The following is a 7,247-nucleotide window of genomic DNA, read 5'->3' as shown; positions in this document are numbered from 1 at the left end:
ATATAGTGCGATATACACGATTTCGCTTCGAATTCTTGCGAAGTAGCGATTTTAAACAAACGATTTAGCTTCAAATTCATGCGAAATGAACAATTTAGCTTCAGATTCATGCGAAATACACGAACTAGCTTTAAATCAATGCGAAACATACGATTTATCGTCAATATCATGCGAAACACACGATTTCGCTTCAAATTCGTGCGAAATAGAGATTTTAAACAAAGATTTAAGCTTCAAATTCATGCGAAATGAACAATTTAGCTTCAGATTAATGCGAAATACACGAATTAGCTTTAAATCAACGCGAAACATACGATTTAACTTCAATATCATGCGAAACACACGGTTTCGATTGAAATTCGTGTGAAATAGCGATTTTCAACAAACGAATTAGCTTTAAATTCATGCGAAATGAACAATTTAGCTTCAGATTCATGCGAAATACACGAATTAGCTTTAAATCAAAGCGAAACATACGATGTAACTTCAATATCATGCGAAACACACGATTTCGATTCAAATTCGTGCGAAATAGAGATTTTAAACAAACGATTTAGCTTCAAATTCATGCGAAATGAACAATTTAGCTTCAGATTCATGCGAAATACACGAATTAGCTTTAAATCAACGCGAAACATACGATTTAACTTCAATATCATGCGCAACACACGATTTCGATTGAAATTCGTGCGAAATAGCGATTTTCAACAAACGATTTAGCTTCAAATTCATGTGATATGAACAATTTAGCTTCAGATTCATGCGAAATACACGAATTAGCTTTAAATCAACGCGAAACATACGATTTAGCAGAAATATCATGCGATATACACGATTTCGCTTCAAATTCGTGAGAAATAGCGATTTTAAACAAACGATTTAGCTTCAAATTCATGCGAAATGAACAATTTTGCTTCAGATTCATGCGAAATACACGAATTAGCTTTAAATCAATGCGAAACATACAATTTATCGTCAATATCATGCAAAACACACGATTTCGCTTCAAATTCGTGCGAAATAGCGATTTTAAACAAACGATTTAGCTTCAAATTCATGCGAAATGACCAATTTAGCTTCAGATTAATGCGAAATACACGAATTAGCTTTAAATCAACTCGAAACATACGATTTAGCTTCAATATCATGCGAAACACACGATTTCGATTGAAATTCGTGCGAAATAGCGATTTTCAACAAACGATTTAGCTTCAAATTCATGCGAAATGAACAATTTAGCTTCAGATTAATGCGAAATACACGTATTAGCTTTAAATCAACGCGAAACATACGATTTAGCTTCAATATCATGCGAAACACACGATTTCGATTGAAATTCGTGCGAAATAGCGTTTTCCAACAAACGATTTAGCTTCAAATTCATGCGAAATGAACAATTTAGCTTCAGATTAATGCGAAATACACGAATTAGCTTTAAATCAACGCGAAACATACGATTTAGCATCAATATCAAACGATATACACGATTTCGCTTCAAATTCGTGCGAAATAGCGATTTTAAACAAACGATTTAGCTTCAAATTCATGCGATATCAACAATTTAGCTTCAGATTCATGCGAAATACACGAATTAGCTTTAAATCAATGCGAAACATACAATTTATCGTCAATATCATGCAAAACATACGATTTCGCTTCAAATTCGTGCGAAATAGCGATTTTAAACAAACGATTTAGCTTCAAATTCATGCGAAATGAACAATTTTGCTTCAGATTCATGCGAAATACACGAATTAGCTTTAAATCAATGCGAAACATACAATTTATCGTCAATATCATGCAAAACACACGATTTCGCTTCAAATTCGTGCGAAATAGCGATTTTAAACAAACGATTTAGCTTCAAATTCATGCGAAATGAACAATTTTGCTTCAGATTCATGCGAAATACACGAATTAGTTTAAATCAATGCGAAACATACAATTTATCGTCAATATCATGCGAAACACACGATTTCGCTTCAAATTCGTGCGAAATAGAGATTTTAAACAAAGATTTAGCTTCAAATTCATGCGAAATGAACAATTTAGCTTCAGATTCATGCGAAATACACGAATCAGCTTTAAATCAACGCGAAACATACGATGTAACTTCAATATCATGCGAAACACACGATTTCGATTCAAATTCGTGCGAAATAGAGATTTTAAACAAACGATTTAGCTTCAAATTCATGCGAAATGAACAATTTAGCTTCAGATTCATGCGAAATACACGAATTAGCTTTAAATCAACGCGAAACATACGATTTAACTTCAATATCATGCGAAACACACGATTTCGATTGAAATTTGTGCGAAATAGCGATTTTCAACAAACGATTTAGCTTCAAATTCATGCGAAATGAACAATTTAGCTTCAGATTCATGCGAAATACACGAATTAGCTTTAAATCAACGCGAAACATACGATTTAGCAGAAATATCATGCGATATACACGATTTCGCTTCAAATTCGTGCGAAATAGAGATTTTATACAAAGATTCAGCTTCAAATTCATGCGAAATGAACAATTTAGCTTCAGATTAATGCGAAATACACGAATTAGCTTTAAATCAACTCGAAACATACGATTTAGCTTCAATATCATGCGAAACACACGATTTCGATTGAAATTCGTGCGAAATAGCGATTTTCAACAAACGATTTAGCTTCAAATTCATGCGAAATGAACAATTTAGCTTCAGATTCATGCGAAATCCACGAATTAGCTTTAAATCAACGCGAAACATACGATTTAACTTCAATATCATGCGAAACACACGATTTCGATTGAAATTCGTGCGAAGTAGCGATTTTCAACAAACGATTTAGATTCAAATTCATGTGATATGAACAATTTAGCTTCAGATTCATGCGAAATACACGAATTAGCTTTAAATCAACGCGGAACATACGATTTAGCAGAAATATCATGCGATATACACGATTTCGCTTCAAATTCGTGAGAAATAGCGATTTTAAACAAACGATTTAGCTTCAAATTCATGTGATATGAACAATTTAGCTTCAGATTCATGCGAAATACACGAATTAGCTTTATATCAACGCGAAACATTCGATTTAACTTCAATATCATGCGATATACACGATTTCGCTTCAAATTCGTGAGAAATAGCGATTTTAAACAAACGATTTAGCTTCAAATTCATGCGAAATGAACAATTTAGCTTCAGATTAATGCGAAATACACGAATTAGCTTTAAATCAACGCGAAACATACGATTTAGCAGAAATATCATGCGATATACACGATTTCGCTTCAAATTCGTGCGAAATAGAGATTTTATACAAAGATTCAGCTTCAAATTCATGCGAAATGAACAATTTAGCTTCAGATTCATGCGAAATACACGAATTAGCTTTAAATCAACGCGGAACATACGATTTAGCAGAAATATCATGCGATATACACGATTTCGCTTCAAATTCGTGAGAAATAGCGATTTTAAACAAACGATTTAGCTTCAAATTCATGTGATATGAACAATTTAGCTTCAGATTCATGCGAAATACACGAATTAGCTTTAAATCAACGCGAAACATACGATTTAGCAGAAATATCATGCGATATACACGATTTCGCTTCAAATTCTTGCGAAATTGCGATTTTAAACAAACGATTTAGCTTCAAATTCATGCGAAATGAACAATTTTGCTTCAGATTCATGCGAAATACACGAATTAGCTTTAAATCAATGCGAAACATACGATTTATCGTCAATATCATGCGAAACACACGATTTCGTTTCAAATTCGAGCGAAATAGAGATTTTAAACAAAGATTTAGCTTCAAATTCATGCGAAATGAACAATTTAGCTTCAGATTCATGCGAAATACACGAATTAGCTTTAAATCAACGCGAAACATACGATGTAACTTCAATATCATGCGAAACACACGATTTCGATTCAAATTCGTGCGAAATAGAGATTTTAAACAAACGATTTAGATTCAAATTCATGCGAAATGAACAATTTAGCTTCAGATTCATGCGAAATACACGAATTAGCTTTAAATCAACGCGAAACATACGATTTAACTTCAATATCATGCGAAACACACGATTTCGATTGAAATTCGTGCGAAATAGCGATTTTCAACAAACGATTTAGCTTCAAATTCATGCGAAATGAACAATTTAGCTTCAGATTCATGCGAAATACACGAATTAGCTTTAAATCAACGCGAAACATACGATTTAACTTCAATATCATGCGAAACACACGATTTCGATTGAAATTCGTGAGAAATAGCGATTTTAAACAAACGATTTAGCTTCAAATTCATGCGAAATGAACAATTTAGCTTCAGATTAATGCGAAATACACGAATTAGCTTTAAATCAACGCGAAACATACGATTTAGCAGAAATATCATGCGATATACACGATTTCGCTTCAAATTCGGGCGAAATAGAGATTTCATACAAAGATTCAGCTTCAAATTCATGCGAAATCAACAATTTAGCTTCAGATTCATGCGAAATACACGAATTAGCTTTAAATCAACGCGAAACATACGATGTAACTTCAATATCATGCGAAACACACGATTTCGATTCAAATTCGTGCGAAATAGAGATTTTAAACAAACGATTTAGCTTCAAATTCATGCGAAATGAACAATTTAGCTTCAGATTCATGCGAAATACACGAATTAACTTTAAATCAACGCGAAACATACGATTTAACTTCAATATCATGCGAAACACACGATTTCGATTGAAATTAGTGCGAAATAGCGATTTTCAACAAACGATTTAGCTTCAAATTCATGCGAAATGAACAATTTAGCTTCAGATTCATGCGAAATACACGAATTAGCTTTAAATCAACGCGAAACATTCGATTTAACTTCAATATCATGCGAAACACACGATTTCGATTGAAATTCGTGAGAAATAGCGATTTTAAACAAACGATTTAGCTTCAAATTCATGCGAAATGAACAATTTAGCTTCAGATTAATGCGAAATACACGAATTAGCTTTAAATCAACGCGAAACATACGATTTAGCAGAAATATCATGCGATATACACGATTTCGCTTCAAATTCGTGCGAAATAGAGATTTTATACAAAGATTCAGCTTCAAATTCATGCGAAATGAACAATTTAGCTTCAGATTAATGCGAAATACACGAATTAACTTTAAATCAACGCGAAACATACGATTTAACTTCAATATCATGCGAAACACACGATTTCGATTGAAATTAGTGCGAAATAGCGATTTTCAACAAACGATTTAGCTTCAAATTCATGCGAAATGAACAATTTAGCTTCAGATTCATGCGAAATACACGAATTAGCTTTAAATCAACGCGAAACATTCGATTTAACTTCAATATCATGCGAAACACACGATTTCGATTGAAATTCGTGAGAAATAGCGATTTTAAACAAACGATTTAGCTTCAAATTCATGCGAAATGAACAATTTAGCTTCAGATTAATGCGAAATACACGAATTAGCTTTAAATCACCGCGAAACATACGATTTAGCAGAAATATCATGCGATATACACGATTTCGCTTCAAATTCGTGCGAAATAGAGATTTTATACAAAGATTCAGCTTCAAATTCATGCGAAATGAACAATTTAGCTTCAGATTCATGCGAAATCCACGAATTAGCTTTAAATCAACGCGAAACATACGATTTAACTTCAATATCATGCGAAACACACGATTTCGATTGAAATTCGTGCGAAATAGCGATTTTCAACAAACGATTTAGCTTCAAATTCATGTGATATGAACAATTTAGCTTCAGATTCATGCGAAATACACGAATTAGCTTTAAATCAACGCGAAACATACGATTTAGCTTCAATATCAAACGATATACACGATTTCGCTTCAAATTCGTGCGAAATAGCGATTTTAAACAAACGATTTAGCTTCAAATTCATGCGATATGAACAATTTAGCTTCAGATTCATGCGAAATACACGAATTAGCTTCAAATCAATGCGAAACATACAATTTATCGTCAATATCATGCGAAACACACGATTTCGCTTCAAATTCGTGCGAAATAGAGATTTTATACAAAGATTTAGCTTCAAATTCATGCGAAATGAACAATTTAGCTTCAGATTAATGCGAAATACACGAATTAGCTTTAAATCAACTCGAAACATACGATTTAGCTTCAATATCATGCGAAACACACGATTTCGATTGAAATTCGTGCGAAATAGCGATTTTCAACAAACGATTTAGCTTCAAATTCATGCGAAATGAACAATTTAGCTTCAGATTCATGCGAAATCCACGAATTAGCTTTAAATCACCGCGAAACATACGATTTAACTTCAATATCATGCGAAACACACGATTTCGATTGAAATTCGTGCGAAATAGCGATTTTCAACAAACGATTTAGCTTCAAATTCATGTGATATGAACAATTTAGCTTCAGATTCATGCGAAATACACGAATTAGCTTTAAATCAACGCGGAACATACGATTTAGCAGAAATATCATGCGATATACACGATTTCGCTTCAAATTCGTGAGAAATAGCGATTTTAAACAAACGATTTAGCTTCAAATTCATGTGATATGAACAATTTAGCTTCAGATTCATGCGAAATACACGAATTAGCTTTAAATCAACGCGAAACATACGATTTAGCAGAAATATCGTGCGATATACACGATTTCGCTTCAAATTCTTGCGAAATTGCGATTTTAAACAAACGATTTAGCTTCAAATTCATGCGAAATGAACAATTTTGCTTCAGATTCATGCGAAATACACGAATTAGCTTTAAATCAATGCGAAACATACGATTTATCGTCAATATCATGCGAAACACACGATTTCGTTTCAAATTCGAGCGAAATAGAGATTTTAAACAAAGATTTAGCTTCAAATTCATGCGATATGAACAATTTAGCTTCAGATTCATGCGAAATACACGAATTAGCTTCAAATCAATGCGAAACATACAATTTATCGTCAATATCATGCGAAACACACGATTTCGCTTCAAATTCGTGCGAAATAGAGATTTTATACAAAGATTTAGCTTCAAATTCATGCGAAATGAACAATTTAGCTTCAGATTAATGCGAAATACACGAATTAGCTTTAAATCAACTCGAAACATACGATTTAGCTTCAATATCATGCGAAACACACGATTTCGATTGAAATTCGTGCGAAATAGCGATTTTCAACAAACGATTTAGCTTCAAATTCATGCGAAA

Source organism: Megalopta genalis, unplaced genomic scaffold, assembly GCF_051020955.1.
Source record: "Megalopta genalis isolate 19385.01 unplaced genomic scaffold, iyMegGena1_principal scaffold1122, whole genome shotgun sequence".
NCBI lineage: Eukaryota > Metazoa > Arthropoda > Insecta > Hymenoptera > Halictidae > Megalopta > Megalopta genalis.
This window is presented reverse-complemented; position numbering follows the sequence as displayed.